The sequence below is a fragment of the Mauremys mutica genome, chromosome 9 (genome assembly GCF_020497125.1).
Source record: "Mauremys mutica isolate MM-2020 ecotype Southern chromosome 9, ASM2049712v1, whole genome shotgun sequence".
Lineage (NCBI taxonomy): Eukaryota > Metazoa > Chordata > Testudines > Geoemydidae > Mauremys > Mauremys mutica.
The window spans coordinates 37,537,854-37,555,237 of NC_059080.1; positions in this window are offsets into that span (position 1 = coordinate 37,537,854).

Below are 17,384 nucleotides of genomic sequence, written 5' to 3' on the forward strand. Positions count from 1 at the left end.
GGGGGTTGGCAATACTAACCTTTGTGCTGGCAGAGGAGAACATCTTGAGTTTGCCTTACAGAAACTGCAAGTTTGATCAGCATCACATGCAGAGCTCTAGAAAGTCACTCATTCTCTCCCCCATCCCCCCAGCAGCTCAATCATGCTACAGATGCTCTCCACAGCCTGGCAAGCCATCCCACCCCTGCAGATCCTCTAGCCTGCTCCCCAGTTTTTGTGTTAGCATGTGGAGTCTGGCAGCCTTTCTGCTTCATGAATGTCAAAGTGCGTGTGCTCCACAGGGTGCATTTAATTAACCAAAGCAGGTGAATGTAGACAACTGTTCCGCTCTGCATGCATCTGTGGGTGAGCCTTTTTCACTCCTCCCCTACAAACAAAGACTCAGGCTTTATGCTAGACAGCAAAAACCTGTAAGACTTGCATGTCAGTAGTTCTCAGACCCTGTATATGCCACACCTGAGCCATGTTCAGACAGCATCAGCTGCCAATAGTTTAGGGGAGGCGGTGAAGGCACGTCTATAGCCCACTTGTTCTATAGCACATTTATTCTCTTAACTGGAGTGGCAAAGGGTGTGACCTTTGTGTCTTCCCCCCCACACACACACACTGGTGCTGAATGCTAATAAGATAGTGCTCACCATGGCTGCAGGTAGTGATTTGGGGCAGGAGGATTGTTATGAGAATTGCCGTTGTTTCACTATTGACAATGATGTTTTGTTCCATTATTTACCTTAGATTGACTCAGATAATTGGGATTTTGATGTTGGGAAAACACACGCTGCCTTGATCCGTAGTCACTTTCAGTCCCAAGGTAAAAGCAGAGCTGGGCTGGCCAATGCAGCAGGTTCCCTTGAGCAAAACAGTTATGTAAGTTTACTGTAAACACTAAGGGCCAGATTTTTCAAAACTGCCCCACACCCAGCAACTCCTGTTGGCCTCAGTGAGAACTGTGGCAGGAAAATCTGACCATGAGTATTTCAGCTATAAAATATGGATTGAAGGCATCAGAGTGTATATGTGTCTGAGCTTCTTTATTTAACATGTAAGAGGAATGTGAAGACTGTATATGCCATGGCATGGGCAACTCTGTGTTCTGATTCCTCTACATCCATTAAGCAAAGTAGCTATTACAACCAGCCTTGCCTAGGGGCTCTTTGGGTTCCTTCGGATCATAGAATGTCAAGGTTGGAAGGGACTTCAGGAGGTCATCTAGTCCAACCCCCAGTTCAAAGCAGGGGGCCAATCACCAGACAGATTTTTGCCCCTGCTTCCTAAATGCCCCCCCCCCCGGATTGAACTTTCAACCATGTGTTTTGGAGGCCACTGAGCTATCCCTCCCCCCCGGTGTAATGATGTACCTTTGCTGAACACCCCCATCTGTAGTGCAGTCTGATGCCTAGCTGGAAGAAACATTATTCCTGGCTCATACTGTCTTCTCCGCCCTCCAGACATGCTGTTCTTCTGAGCCTCAACAGGGCTTATATTTTGCTTTTATTGCTGCTGCAGCAGCTCTGCACCACTATCACAAAGAGCCACTATCCTGAGCAGTAAACCACTCTTACGTGTTCCAGAGCTCTAATAATAAACTTTTAGGGATGACATTTTTATAGCTGACAGATGAGATACCTTGATGGATTATCAGACACTGTTAGCCATCATTGCTGTACTCTATGTTACTAATGGCTTTGCAGAGGCTTCGCTTTCATTTTTCTTTCCCTTTTGTTTGTTCTGAGCCACAACTTTTGGAATGCCAAAACAAAATGCTTCGAGGCAGCAGCTGGAGCTTGAAATTAATAATAATAATAAAAAGTGGTTGAGCTGATGTTCAGAATCTAGAGTCATGCTATCAAATGTATTTGTCTCCTAGAACACTGCTCCTTATGATTGATCTGATTTGCATTCTTGCTTTTGGTGGCTATTTAGATGCAACATTAAGAGACTGCACAGGTAAAATTTCAGGAGAGTCAGGAAATGCAGGAGGGCTACAGGTGGCTTAAGATCTGAAACAACTGTTAGCAGATTAGTGTGCACTCTGGGTGAAATTCAGCCCGTGCTAAGTGCCAGCACAAGATCTACACATACTTAAGCCTCTGCTTGGTAACAAATATTAAAATTGCAAAACTTCAGTGGTGCATAGGTCTTGTGCTGAACCTCTGCCCAGGGTTAATTTTGCCCTTGTGAAATAATGCATGCTGCATTTCTTATTCCATGCAAACTCTGTTAATATCAAAACACAACCAGTTGTTTTCAAACTTGATGATGACGGTGCCCATGATGCAGATTTATTAACGTGCCAATTTTCATAGAGCAGCTGTTTTGAGTTATTTGTATGGGAGGGGAAGTGGGGCGATTTTTCTAAATAGACTATTTTGTTCCCTTCATCGGTCTCAAAAATGGCTGCAGGGTTTTACTCAAATGTTTCCAAAACATCTACCCTTCTGCAGAGCCCAAGCAGAGAATATTTCAGCCCACAAGGTGACTCTTACAGCACTTTTTGAGCCCGGGGAACAGATGAGGTTATCATTTAAATTTCACTGCTTCAGCTGCAGGGATTGTTACAGTTCTAACACCAGATTGAACAAGGGAGGGTCGGGGTAACTTCCCTGCTTCTGCTGGAGTTCATCCCCTCTCTGGATACTGCCAAGTAATCCTTGCCATGGATGACTTATTCCAGGGGCTCATACACATTTTCCCGAGGAGCAATTTGTTTTGAAATGGACTGGTTGGCATCAAAGGGCAGGTACATTCAGAAATTCCTTTCAGGGAAAGATATCCTGGGCTCCCCTATGAAGTCATCACCCCATCCTATCCTCATTCTGATTATATAGTGTTAAGACAGAAGTCACCAGGTGGTGCTGTTACACATAGGCTTAGAATTTTTTTTTCCTGAAGTGCAAGCACCGTGCAGTCTTTGAAAAATGCTATATTGTTGGTAGCTTTGAAAGTGGTTTCTTTTCAAAGGTGCTGTTGCAAGCAGCAAGAGACTTTGCTCTCTGCGTTAATCTCTCAGACTAATCAATTCTTTGGGCAGAGTTGCTCAGGCACTGGTATTGGGTGGAGAGTCCTATGTGATGTTTGTGAGCACTCCTGTTCAAAGACTGGTGTATATTGTCTAAATAAAACAAATTATATCATGAAAGGAACAGACTCCACATCCCTAGTTTCTCCTCCAATGGGAAACTGACCTGTGAGGCCTTGAAATCTACTGCCACTTGGCAGAGGGGCTGCTACATGTTCTACACATTGCTATACTGTCAATAAAGTCAATGGGCCTAACTCACTATTGCCCTAAACCTTATGTAGCCATTTACACTAGTGTGCAGTAGGGGTGACCCACCCCCAAACTAGAATGGTAGCATTTTACATGCAGTTTGTATAAGAACATAAGAACGGCCATCCTGGGTCAGACCAAAGGTCCATGTAGCCCAGCATCCTGTCTTCCGACTGTGGGCAATGCCAGGTGCCCCAGAGGGAATGAACAGATCAGGTAATCATCAAGTGATCCATCCCCTGTTGCCTATTCCCAGCTTCTGGCAAACAGAGGCTTGGGACACCATCCCTGTCTATCCTGGCTAAGAGCCACTGATGGACCTATCCTCCATGAATTTATCTAGTTCTTTTTTGAACCCTGTTATAGTCTTGGCCTTCACAACATCCTCTGGCAAGGAGTTCCACAGGTTGACCATGCATTGTATGAAAAAATACTTCCTTCTGTTTTAAACCTGCTGCCTATTAGTTTCATTTGGTGGCCTCTAGTTCTTGTGTTATGAGAAGGAGTAAATAACATTTCCTTATTTACTTTCTCTATGCCAGTCATGATTTTATAGACCTCTATCATAGCCCCCCTTAGTCGCCTCTTTTCCAAGCTGAACAGTTCCAGTCTTATTAATCTCTCCTCATACGGCAGTTGTTCGATACCTTTAATCATTTTTGTTACCCTTTTCTGAACCTTTTCAAAGTCTGTCTTTTTTGAGATGGGGCGACCATATCTGCATGCAGTAGTCAAGATGTGGGCATACCATGGATTTATATAGAGGCAATATGATATTTTCTGTCTTATTATCTATCCCTTTCTTAATGATTCCCAACATTCTGTTCACTTTTTTGACTGCCGCTGCACATTGAATGGATGTTTTCAGAGAACTATCCACAATGACTCCAAGATCTTTCTTGAGTGGTAACAGCTACTTTAGATCCCATTGTTTTATATGTATAGTTGGTATTGTTTTCCAATTTGCATTACTTTGCATTTATCAACATTGAATTTCATCTGCCATTTTGTTGCCCTATCACCCAGTTTTGTGAGATCCTTTTATAGCTCTTTGCAGTCTGCCTGGGACTTAACTATCTTGAGTAGTTTTGTATCATCTGCAAATTTAGCCACCTCACTGTTTACCCCTTTTTCCAGATCATTTATGAATCAGCATACATGACTACATAAGGTGTGTGGCAACAGTGAATGAAGCCCAGAATAGTTTTCAGGAATAACATATGAACGTTCCTATCATATGGCTTTTGTGATGAGTGTGTGAAGTGGTGTTGACCACTGCCTGGGATATACTATCCAGAAAGACATTACAAAATAGGTATATTCCTCATTCCTTCCCCCTCTCCTCTCTGCAAACACACTCCCAGGATCTGGGGTTTAAACATTGCCTTAAGGGGTGAGGGAAATGTTTGGGTGAACCCTTTGTTAAAACAGTAGCAGCACTTCACTCTTTAAACTGTCATGCAACTTTATAGCACTCATTACCCACCAAACAGTAGTAGGTTAGAGAAAGAGACACACACACAGACACAAACTACTGATTTCCTTGTAATACGGAAAAAGGCAGTTTATTAACCCCAGGGTTCTGGCCAAATTCCAATCTGACTAATTGCATTCTGCCTACCTAAATTTGCCCTGTCATTCCAAATGCAAAAGTTACTGTTCACGTCCTGTTCTAAACCCATAACGTAAGTAGTTGTTTAGCATGTCTGTGCACTGCTGTTGTGACTTGTTTCACTCGAAAGGGAGGGATGCTGTGTCTTCTATATGAAAGCCAGCTCCCCATGCTCCTTCTCTGGATGTGGAAGGCCCTAAAGCTATATCAGCTGTTTTCAGTTTCCTGTTTTTAGTACTCCTCTGTCATCTGGAGAGAAATAAAGAGGACAAGGGTTATAAAGAGGAGGGGCCTTATATGACAAGCATCTGATCTTCCAGCCAATCTGTGAATGAAACATGCCCTGTGGTATTTTGTGGGGTGGGAAATGGAGGGACAGAAGATGGCACTGAGCTTTATTCAAACCAGCTACCTATAGCAATGGTACTGGCCCTGTCTTCTCAGTTAGTTGAATTGCACCTGCCCCAACTCAATATAACCCATCTGAAACAATGGAAAATGGAAAGTTACAGTGGCTGTCCAGTTTTCTACCTCGATTGCTCAAGATAATACACCTCTCCCCATTAGCTTGGTCAGTCACAGTGAAACTGAGCAACAACAAATGCTCTCTAAAGCAGTGGTTCTCAAACTAGGGCTGCCGCTTGTTCAGGGAAAGCCCCTGGTGGGCCGGGCCGGATTGTTTACCTGCTGTGTCTGCAGGTTCAGCCGATCGCGGCTCCCACTGGCCATGGTTTGCTGCTCCAGGCCAATGGGGGCTGCAGGAAGGGCGGCCAGCATGTCCCTTGGTCCGCGTCACTTCCTACAGCTCCCATTGGCCTGGAGCGGTGAACCACGGCCAATGGGAGCCGCAATCGGCCAAACCTGCAGACGCAGCAGGTAAACAAACCGGCCCAGCCCGCCAGGGGCTTTCCCTGAACAAGCAGCAGCCCTAGTTTGAGAGCCACTGCTCTAAAGTACTGTAGAAGGGTGGACTCACCACTGATGCATCTCCTCATGGCTGCCTGTGGCATAGCATCTCTTTTCTTGTTTGGCACTCCCTGCTGACAGCTGCTCTGGCCCTACGGTGAACTCTCTTCTCTTGACTCAGCCCTCCAGCAAGGACACTTTAAAGTCTTTCCCCTTTCAGGGTATCAATGTCCCAAACTGACAGTGTCCCATACAACACTGGGGATTGATAAGTCATAGTCTGTCCTTCCAGGGCTTCTCTTCCATTCCACTCTTCTGTCAGAGTCATAGCTCCAAAGTTTCTACCTGGAGATTTTTAACCAAACTCAAAAGCAAAATGCAAATCACAAGGAAAGTAGCTTCTGCCTCCTCACATACCCTTCATTCTGGGCTTTTGGGACATACCAGGGTACAATCCAGACTTATGAGCAGCTGTGTCACCCCTGTCCTGCAACCTTGGGGGCCTTACAATGCCTTGCTGAAGTAACTCCCACCTGGGCTGCTCACAAACAGCCTTTGAGCATGCAAGCCACACCCCGAGTGTCTGTATGTAAGTGCAGCCTGCCAGCCACACTTAGGTTACACTCTGCCTCTCACCAGCCTTGGTTATAATGCAGAATGATCACAACACACACCCAGTCTTAGATTTTCTCCCAGAAATGTATGTCCTGTGCTGTCCAGTACAAGTTATATTAAGTCCGTTATTCCTTTAAGAGAATATGGACACAACTTGTCACCCCAAATGGAGTTACCAGACACTTCAATTTAAACACACTGGATTAGATAAAACAATAAAACAAGTTTATTAACTACAAAGAGAGATTTTAAATCAGTACATGTAATGAGGCATGAAAGTCAGAAATGGTTACAATCATAAAGATAAGATGTTTACTAACACTTAAACTATATCAGATTCAAGCAAAGTATCTCACCACATGCTTTCAGCAGCCTTACTGACCAAACCCTGTAGGTGAGGACCCCTCACCCAGAGTCTAATGAATGCTTCCTTTGTCACTTCAAGTGCAGTGAATGCAGTGGGCAGGGGAACAGAGAGGGGTATCTGTCCCTCTTTTTTATAGTTTCAGTCCTCTCTTGGAAGAGATTTCCAGCTGGGCATTAGGAGTCAAAGGGTCTATGTAGAAGGATGTTCCCTGATGAGTTTTCCTCACCTGTTTGAGCTTCCTTTGTTTCCCTTCCTGCTTGATGATCCTGTTTACTGCTTAAATGCAAATTAAGCAGAGCGCACATTCCTTTATGTAGGACAGACCTGTTTGCCAACCTCTGTTGGGGCAGGGCTGTGGGGTTTGGGACATGTGTTAATATCATACAGGGGATCTTATAACTTTTTACCAGGATGATACTGACCACCAAATTATGAGTTGTCAAGTGATACCTTACAAAAACTATTACAATAGTGTGTAGGGTGTGAATGCAGTGGTATATTTTGTCACAGCTTTAAATTGTCCTTATCCCTTTATGTCCCCTGGGGCTTCATGCAGCCAACCCAGTGGCCGGTAGGGGAACACAGGCCCACCTTGTACACTGGGTTCTACTGCAGGAACTGTAGGAGAAGCAGCCAAGTTCTCCTCCATCAGACACCTTGCAGCTGCCTCCCTGGACTCCTGCCATTAGCCTTTCTTCAGGCCTTTTCCTCAGCCCCTTCCTGGGCTCTTGGCAATAAGCAGCATCTCCCAGGGCTTCTCCCCAGGGGTCCAGTTCCTGCCATTGTGTCAGGGTGAGTGGCAGGAACTTGCTCCAAACCTGCATCTCCTGGCTATCTTTTCTCCCTGAGCTTCCTCTTCATCCTGCAGGAACCTCCCTGTTCCCCTTGACTCTCTCCATTTTCAGGATTCTCTACAGCCAAGAAAGTGACAGCAGAGCTCTTACTGCTCTTCTATACCATCCCCCTTCTGTTTCCTCTCTTTATAGCACCACCCAGCTCCTCCCTCAGCAGCCCTCTTTAATCAGACCTGGCCCACCCTCCAGGTGCATCCTGCTGGATTGATTGGCCTCTCAGGCCCACATTAATGCTTTTATCACCAGTCTGGAGTAGACACCCCATCCCAACTAGGTTTCTTTAACTGGTTGCATTGCACAATGATTGTCTATGTTCCATTTGAAGCTGAGCTAAAAGAGCTTTAGCAAACCCATTTGATGGCACAGGCCTCCTTGGTCTTGATGCCCACTCACATTGCAGAGTTTGATAGCTGCTTCTCTTGCCTTATCCTTGCTCATCATGCTTATTTCTTCTCCCACTTTCTTCCAGTTGATTTACTCCTGTTCTCTGCCAGCTCCTCCAGCACACCTGGGCTCTGCTCAGTGCGGCTGAGGAGAGGGGATTAAAGGGGCCTTTAAGCCACCTGTGCGCTCCCCCAATCTACTGAACTCCTGCAGGCCCATTATCTCAGCTATTGTGGCAGCACGAGACTACTTCTTTATACCAACAATTAACAAAAACTCTCCAGCAATTGGAAAAGTGTTTGAAAACTTTGATTGAATTCACAGTGGGAAAACTCTCCATTTATCAAGACCACATATTTGGGCTCATGTTTCGAGCTGCTTGGCATTAACTTGGTGTGGGATCCTCTGGCATGAACTAGAGCAGTTGCAGGGTCACTTTGAGTTCTGCCGGTTGCAGTGATCACTGAGGGGCTAATGCAGCCATGCCTGCCCTCTCCCAGCATGTCCCCTGCAAGGGAGATGGCATAAAACTGGCCAGCTTGGTCTATACTACATGGGGATTCGTACGTGCCAGGGTAATCCACATCTGCCCAGTTAGGGGCAGCTTTATGTCACCTTTGTGGCAGTGCAGTAGAAAAGGGGCCAGAATGTCACAGTAAGACTTCTTCTACATTCCCCTGGCCTATCAGATGTAATGCCACTAATTTACATGACTCACACTGCACACTTGCTTGTCTGCTCACCTTCCATGGAAGGAACCACATTGCAATGGCAGAGTCTCTGCTACTAAGACGTACTTAATTGCTGTTGCACTGAAAGCTGTGGCATTGCTTTATACCCCTCCTAGGATGGTTTAATTTTTTGATACTTGATATTGTAGAGTTACTAAGAGATGGAGACCAGTGACTGCTCTTAGTGCTAACTGCACACTCCTGCATAAGACCATATAGCACCCCAAGCTGATGAACCAAAATGGAGACTGATTGCAACCAATCATATTATGTCCAGCCAAATCAGATACAGAACTGTAGGAGCCAAATGAGTTAAAAGTCCTATCCACTAGACTTCAAAATCTGCAAGGGGCAGCCTGCGGTGGCTCCATTCAGAAATGTTGAGACCTTCCTAGAGCCTGCTATTGATTAAGTTAACAGCACCATTATTTGATAAAGCTGGTTTATTTTCTCCTTCTTCCAGTGTTCCACCATAAACTGAACATTTATTGTAGACCATTGTTCAAGGATAAGATGTGAATGGGAACTGTAGGAGACCAGTTATTCTCTAGAGACATAGAAAGCAAAAACTATTTTTGAAGTAGATCAAAAGCAGTAGCAGGTATTCAGCAACTTCCATTATGTGTCTACTCACATTATGTAGGGGAAAAACGTGTGACATGGATACAGCACAATGTGGCCCGCATTAACCCCTGTAAGCCAATAAGATGCATCAGAATTCCAAGAGCGAAAGAGAAGTGTTTCCTTTTTAATCAGATGCTGTACAGGTATGTGACTAAAATGAAGACAAGCCAAATGGCAAGCACAAATTTTAAACAGCTTTACTTGAACAACTGATCTTGAAGAATAGTAATGCATTGTACTGCCAGTTCCTACTGTATCTCTTATTTTTTGAAGTTGTGCCAGGTTACAGAAAAGTATTGCCTCTGACAAGCTAATACTGACAACTAAATAACAAAGATACACCATACAGCTATCCAGATCTGAGTAATGTTTGGGAGAATTGGATACATCTGTTATTTAGTGAGCCACATTGTGCTCTCAGTTACACCTGTGCAATCCCATCAAAGCCAGAATTTCAGCACACAACCACTAAACCTTCTGGAAAATAATGCAAGACAGATCTGTGGGCTTATGCATCCTTTCTGCCACAGGAATAAACACAAGAGGAAGCTCAGTCCTATAAAGACAGGAGATCTAGCCAAGCAGCCATGGGTTTGCTGTCTCAGTGGGCAAGTTAAATGAGATGAAGAAGACTAAACTGGTCACAACCGCTCTCCAATTGCAGTGCAATTCAGAGAGCCCCTATCTGGATTAGTGCAATCTAATAGAGGGGAGGATGACAGTTTGTGTTCTCATCTCCAGTATTGGAACAGAAAAACAAGACCAGGGATTCCCCTTTCCTTCTGTACATTCCAGGATATTTCTCAGCTCCACAATGAGGTAAAGGCTGAATGCAGGGTCAGGAATGGCTAGATGTGTTTGCAGTCCCGTTGCTGGTGACTATGGGAGGCTACCTGTCCCCCTGAAGACACCTGTGGGATTTGGGAGGGGGAAGTAAGGTTTCCCTTGGTGAATCTCCAGACTTTAAAGATGAGGGACAGTAGCAGGTGTTTTGCAGGTGTTTGAACCATGGATGAAGCTGGTGACGTTGTGCTGAGTTGCTGTGGTGTGTTTCATTAACTCTATGGGTTGTAAAGGAGCTGGGAGAGGGAGCTAAAACAGAGGACATCTAGGGGCAGCCATACTTGGGGAGAAAGCTTAGAATGAGGTTTGTATTGTATTTGTGTAGCATACAGACAAACTGCAGGATGGCAGTAAGCATTTGGACACTAATTCAGGGTTGGCAGACTCTGTTGAGACCAGGTAGGGAAGCAGGCCAGTCATCTGCCCTGAAAGAGCCTTGTGGAGAGAGATGACACAAAGATGCCAGGAAAGGAGGGGGTTTGCACTGGGTCCTCCCTGAAGGCACTCTGACTCTGTAGGGATGGATGTGGTATATGCATCTCAGCAGCAGTAGAAAGCAGCACCCCATAAGGGAGAAGGCAAGGTCCACTGAGGGTAGGGAATAGTGTGATGTACTGAGAGGGCTTGTTTCATAACTGGCATAATTTGACCTGTCAGGTTAGCATGAGCCCCTCATCTCAAGAGAACCTGAAGTGCTGCAAGCCCTGGAGAACCAAAACCATCATTTTTAGGCTCACAAAATCCATGCAAACAAAACCAGCAGGTTCCATGCAGCACACCGGAGTATTCAAAACAAATTGTGTTCCATGCCTGGAAGCTACAATTGTCTGCAGAGTTCTACAAGGAGATTTTACTATTTGTTAGAATAAAGATTCTGCTGGTTTGCTGCAGAGCATTCCTCTTCTATCTGGGGTACCATGTTACACAATCATCGTGAACAAGAACATCAGACAGCACACACTCAAGGCAATTGTGCTATTAACCTAATGTCAGGCCTGTCAAATCAGATTCGGCCCGGAAGGCACAGTCCAATTATAAGTACCTCAGAAAAGGCTTAGAGATGGGGAGCGGGCGCAAACCAGTTTTAAGTGCAGTTGCTCATCCAAGCCCATAAACTTTCTGCATAGCCCATTACATTATAGTCATCATCACCATAATCATTAATCAGTTATTTCAACGCATTCACATGGAAAGCTGTGAGCATTTTAGGATTGTATAAATCAACCTTATAGGCAAAAGAATAAATACAGGGAGACAGCTGTAGGGATCAGACTGTCACACCAATCACAGCTCAAAAGCACATGTAAATAGCAGGCAAAATTCACCCGCCGCGGAAGGCCCTTGACTTCCCTGGTTGGAATTGCACCAGAGATAAAACTGGCCCCTCCAGAATACATGGAAATTTAGAAGCCAAATCCAAAGACCAGTAGCATGAGCAATTTATCATCAATGTGTCACTTACAATGACATTTTCCCTGGCACACCTATTAAATGTTATGGGCTTAATTAAAGTTCCTACTGGGCCAAACTACATGGAGGAGGGAGAGGAGATGCACTGATCTCTGCAGATGTGATGCCTGTGTACACTGAAAGGTCTCTGGGTACTGGGAGGAGCAGGAACAGTGGTACTGCTTTGGGGGCTGATAATGATGCTGGTAAACCTAGGTGACCTCCATAATGAGCTCCCCAGCACAGCCAGGCAATTTATGAGTGCCCTTCATTAGGTGTAAATTCTCCTTACACATTCATGCTGGCCCAGCCATGGCTTGTTCCCTTGGTTATAACATGCAGAGTGACAACCCAGCATTTTCTGGCAAGAGCTGTTAAACTCAGCATAAAGACAAATTGCAATTAAGGCAATTTGAAGTATCAAATCCTCAGTAAAGGACTCACTCCAACACAAACTATGGTCCCTTAAAATGCAGAAGATTCACCGAATGTGTATGAGTATGTTCTCTCTGTGAATGCAACACACTGTACCTAAGAATAAAACCACTAACCTTACAAACCTCCAACTGGTTCAGAACAGCATAGCCCACCTGCCTAGCAACACAGGGTACTCTTAATACACGTTCAGGTACACATCACCCCAGCGCTCCGATCCTCTTACTGATTTCCCCACCAGGGATCACCAGGTCAAATTCAATATTGGGCCAGAGCTAAAAGCCCTCATGGTACTAGCCCAGGTTGCAAAGTAAGCTGATTCCTCATGTGTGATCATGAGTCATGATCTCCCGCAACAGCTGCATTCCACTGGAACCATCAGTCTCCACTTATGTATGCAGGACAGACAGCTTTCTTGGCACCTGCTACACCACTCTGGAATTCACTCCTGGAAGAAATCAGAATGACCATGAACTTCAGCACTATCAGAAAATGATGTCAAACCCACTTCTTCTGCCTACTGTAGCCTATGTTCAGTAACCCCACCCACCAAAATCACCATCTTACTTAAAAAACAGACCCTACAGAGACAGTGACAGAGGTCTCCTTGGGTTCCTTTTCATAAATCTCTAATGCACACAGATGCGACATGGAAGAGGAACCTCGACAGCTAGGTTAGACCCAGACATAACTGCCCCCTGCTGTGGTGCTGAGCTGCCTGCAGGTCTTGCTAGCCATTATGGCTCTCAGAACCTTAGTGAGCAAGAGCCAAGAATGACACTGCCTCCAAATTCACCATCAAATTCAAGAGGGTTTTGATGTGCCACTATGATGTGGAGACGCGGTTCTCTGAAACTTGGTGAACTGGCCAGCTTGTTCTTCCACTCTGGTCTCATAGAGTTGCCACCACTCCAAGCTTGTCCTGGGGTCTCCAGGAATTAAAATTTTAATTAAAGATTATGTCATGTAATGAAACCTGCAGGGATACATCCAACCAAAATTGGCAACCCTAACTCTGGAAGAATAAAAAATAAAATCAGGTCATTTCTGAACACTGGTGATTTTTATTATCCATTGACAGAGGGCTCTGTGCTCTACATGCACAAATACAGAGCTTACAATCTAAACAGACTATAACAGTCAGACACCAACTACACTGGGAGAACTAGAGCCTAGGGCTGGGTTTTGTTTGTAAAGGTAATTGGCGAGAGACAGCATTTGGACAGATACTGATGGGCTTCAGTAAAGGAAGGACACGAATAAAGAGAGGCAACATGCCTAGCACACTGAGATAGGCATTCAGGTGACAGGCCAAGTTAACTACTGACATCTGGAATGCTCTGATTTCAGTGTGAACTTCCTTTTGGTTCATGTGGATTCTTACCCTGCTACCAGTTTCAATTTAAACCTTCAGGGTCAACCAACTAGAGGAGACTTATGGTGTCTGAAAATGACACGGTGTTACCATCATCATCTCTGGGCTGTGTTCCCTTTTCATAGTTTGCTTTCCCTTTCGTCTCAGCCTGAGGTTTGTAAAAGGGAAAACATTTATTTTCATGCCTACACTATAGTTACCACAAACCTAGACCTTTAGGAAATCACCCTGCTGCTCTGTAGGATCATCATCAGTAGGAGCCAAGCGTGTGTTGCTGTCCTAACAGCTGAATATTATATTTAGTTTCAGTAGGAGACATTAGGTTCAGTACATGGTCTCATCAGGGAGTATTGCAGAGATTGTGTATCACAGTGTGTATTTCATAGTAATAATAATGTTCTCATGGAGATGGGCTGAGGAGCTTTGACTTAGTCTAGAAACCTCCAAACTCAGCAGTTCTGTTCAGAGACGCAGAATCTTGAGTATAGTTGCTAATCAATGGTCAAACTGGTTGGGGGCAGCCCCTTAGAATATCATCAGTCTCAGAAGACAGCAGTCTGGCCAGTGCTGTTTGGCATTGTGCTAATGGCATGGAGAGATGGCATCCTATTCCACTTAAGAGCACCTGAAACTAAGGAAGTTATTTGGAAGCAGAGTTGGGTGGGAACAGCCCAAACAAAACAATCACGAATATTCTGTGGTATAAAACCTGCTGACTCGCTTTTCTGGGATTTGGTGATTTGTGAACATTTGGGCGACTGTCATTCACAGACTGTTTGTGGGGAAACAACAGCATTGTGAATAGCAGCATGCCTAAACATTCCCAAGGGTATTTCCCTCGGACATGCTCCCAAGGCCATTCTGAAAGGCTCTTTTTATTATTCACACACTAGGCTAGTCAAATCATTATGAACGTCCACAGATAATCTCTGAATGGAGAAAGGGGCTCAGGTCAGCCACTCAGAGAAGAAAAGTCATACCATTGGACTCAGGTGACCACAGAGAACACTCATAGTGATCCATTCACAAACAAAGCATAGCTAAAACTGGTTCATATGAACTATGGGCATGATTGTGAATAAAACAATCAGGAAATCACAACTTGTCCGTGGATAATTTTCAGAATAACAAATGCCCTTCATTTGTTTGATACATTATTCACAAAGAATTATCTGACCAGTTCTATCTGAAAGATAATAATAGACACCCAGCTCTGATTCAGCAAGGCACTTAAGCATGTGCTTAATGAAAGCACGTTTATGTGCTTTGCTGATTAGAGGTGAATTTAAGCACATGCTTAAAAGTAGGCATGTGCTTAAATGCTTGGTTGAATTGGGCAGATTGGTTTGGATTATCCTTAAATGGACCATAGAATTGCCCAGATCCTCAGTGACATGGGAGGAACATACAGCACAGTTCAAGAGTGGGGTGCAAAAGTGGGCTTTGGATTCCTCTAGCCATGGACAAGCTATGTTAGAGCAACCTGAACATTGCCAACTGCCTACAGCCTCAGGGGGTTCAGATGTCAGCCAGGGATCACTGATGTAAGGATGGCTTGTACACACCTCCTCCTCCCCACCCTATGCTGGCAGCAGGAGGTAGAGAGTAGGAAGCAACTTCAAGGTTTCTTTGCAGTGGTGCTGTGGCACTACCCAGCTGTACCTCAGCGCTGGATGGGGGCCAGTGTAGCCCTTAAGTGTATCCACATAACTTCAACCAGTAACTCTGTGCCTGGGCAGGAGCAGGCGATGTCCTTCAGCATTCCAGTTTTAACATCATTGAGATGTCAGAATGCATTCACTAGAAGATGTAAAACAACAACAATTGCACCTTAAATTCCGAAAGTTAATTTCTTATTGCAGAACTGAAAGACAAATTGTAGGGTTTTTTTGTATAGATTGTTATACAACAGCTACATTAATCATTTTTCTCCCAGGGCTAAAAAAACCCAGGAAACTAACAATAGACACAAAAAGAGAATTATAGAGCCCCACAACTAGTGTATTCATGAAAACGTTGCAAAGTTTGTTTAGAAGGAATTTAAAGACAAGCACAAATAGCAGTAAAGCTTGTTCTATTTTTAACAATTGCTGTTTTTATACATTATTGCCTCCAATTCCTGGTTTTTGAAACTGATTATATTAATAATAACCTTTGTCTTTTTAGTACTACTATTCTGTGTTTAAATCCTACCTTTTATCTAAGGATCCCAGTCCACTTTCCACTCATTAATAATTAAGCGTCCCAGTACCCCTGTAGAGAAGTGTTGTTATACTCATTTTACAGAGGGGTAAACTGAGGCAGAGAGCCTTGACATAAAATATACAATGTTACACCATGAACAAGTGACATAGCTGGGAATAGAACCAAGGAATCCTCCCTTTCTACTATTAGTCAACAGTGCATCATTATCATCGTTTGCATTACGGTAGTACTAGGGGCCCAAATCAGGGATCAGGGCCCCATTGTTCTAAGCACTGCATACACATATATTATGACTTCCTCTGGTACTATAACTACATCACTGCTGGTAAAAGTGCCAGAGCATCTGGGGGTTTGCAAAGTACTTTATTTGCTCCTTGCTTCTTCCAATGCTTCAGTATAGAGATGTGCATGGAAAGCTCTTTGTTTTTCATCTCTCCCCTTCCCTCTGACCACCTCTGTCCCTCATGGACAAAGGAACATGGTGGAATCTGTCTTCTTCTGGGATAGATACAGATATTTTGGTTCCCTTCTTAACTGTTTAGTTTTCAAACTTCTCAAGTCTCTGGCATATCTACCATTTTCTCTGACTTATCTACTGCACAGTGTGATCGCTCATTCCTGTCTCTGAAAGTATAGAGCCTGATTCTGATCTCACATTGGTGCAGTGCTATTGACTTCAGTGGTGTTACTCCTGATTTACAGTGGTGTAAATGAGATTTGAATTGGGCCCGCTCTCTCTGTTTACATAGTATAAAATCAATACAGGTCACACATGACAGTAAGTTTGGTGGGTCTGAACTGGCAGTCTTCTCTCAGGAAAGGCTGGAAGTGCAGGAGGAAATAGAGGTTACAACTCAGGATGTACATACATTGTCAAAACAGTGAGGGAAATTGAACAGCCCTGTCAACCCTGAGCCCCAAACTAGTTCCACCAGCCCCTGACTTTTATGAGCACTAAAAAAGATACATGGACAATACACAAAACAGATTACTTAATTCCACTCCGATTTTCTTAACACAGACCATTGTCACCAATGTAAAGACATAAAGTCTCAACATGTCCTATTGCTTTTACAATCTCATTCTGCCTTCCCATGAAAATGTGCATCCAGGCATTGCAACACTTGCATAACCGCTCTTGCATAGTGGACAACTGTAACCATTTAGTAGCCAGAGATCTTTGGAACCATTATCAGATAATTTCCATTCCAAAGGGACTGTATCGCTGTCCTCAAATTGGACATGACTAAACTGAATAGCTAGGATTTAGTCTAAATTGGAAGGCTCTATCTGGCCAGTATTAAAAAATAGCTAAATTAAGAGATGGTAAGAGACAATGGGCTTTGGCATAGTATTAAGTGTTTGTCTGAATTTTGTGATTGCACATTTACTAGCTATGGCTAACAGAAAACTGAAGTATGCATAAATAGAAGATCTGGAATTACTGACAGAGGTGCCTTGCCCAAAACAGAGTAGCTGGGCAGGAGTTCATTTTTCTGTCAAGGGCTTAATTCTGCTCTTACTTACACTGCTTACATCAGGAGAAATGCCACTAAAGTTATACCACTGTAAAACCAGCATAAGTGAGATCACAGTGGACATGAGGGGTCAGGATAGGAACCAGACTGTGGATTGTTTTGTTAAAATCATAGAATCATAGACTTTAAGGTCAGAAGGGACGATTATGATCATCTAGTCTGACCTCAAAATCAG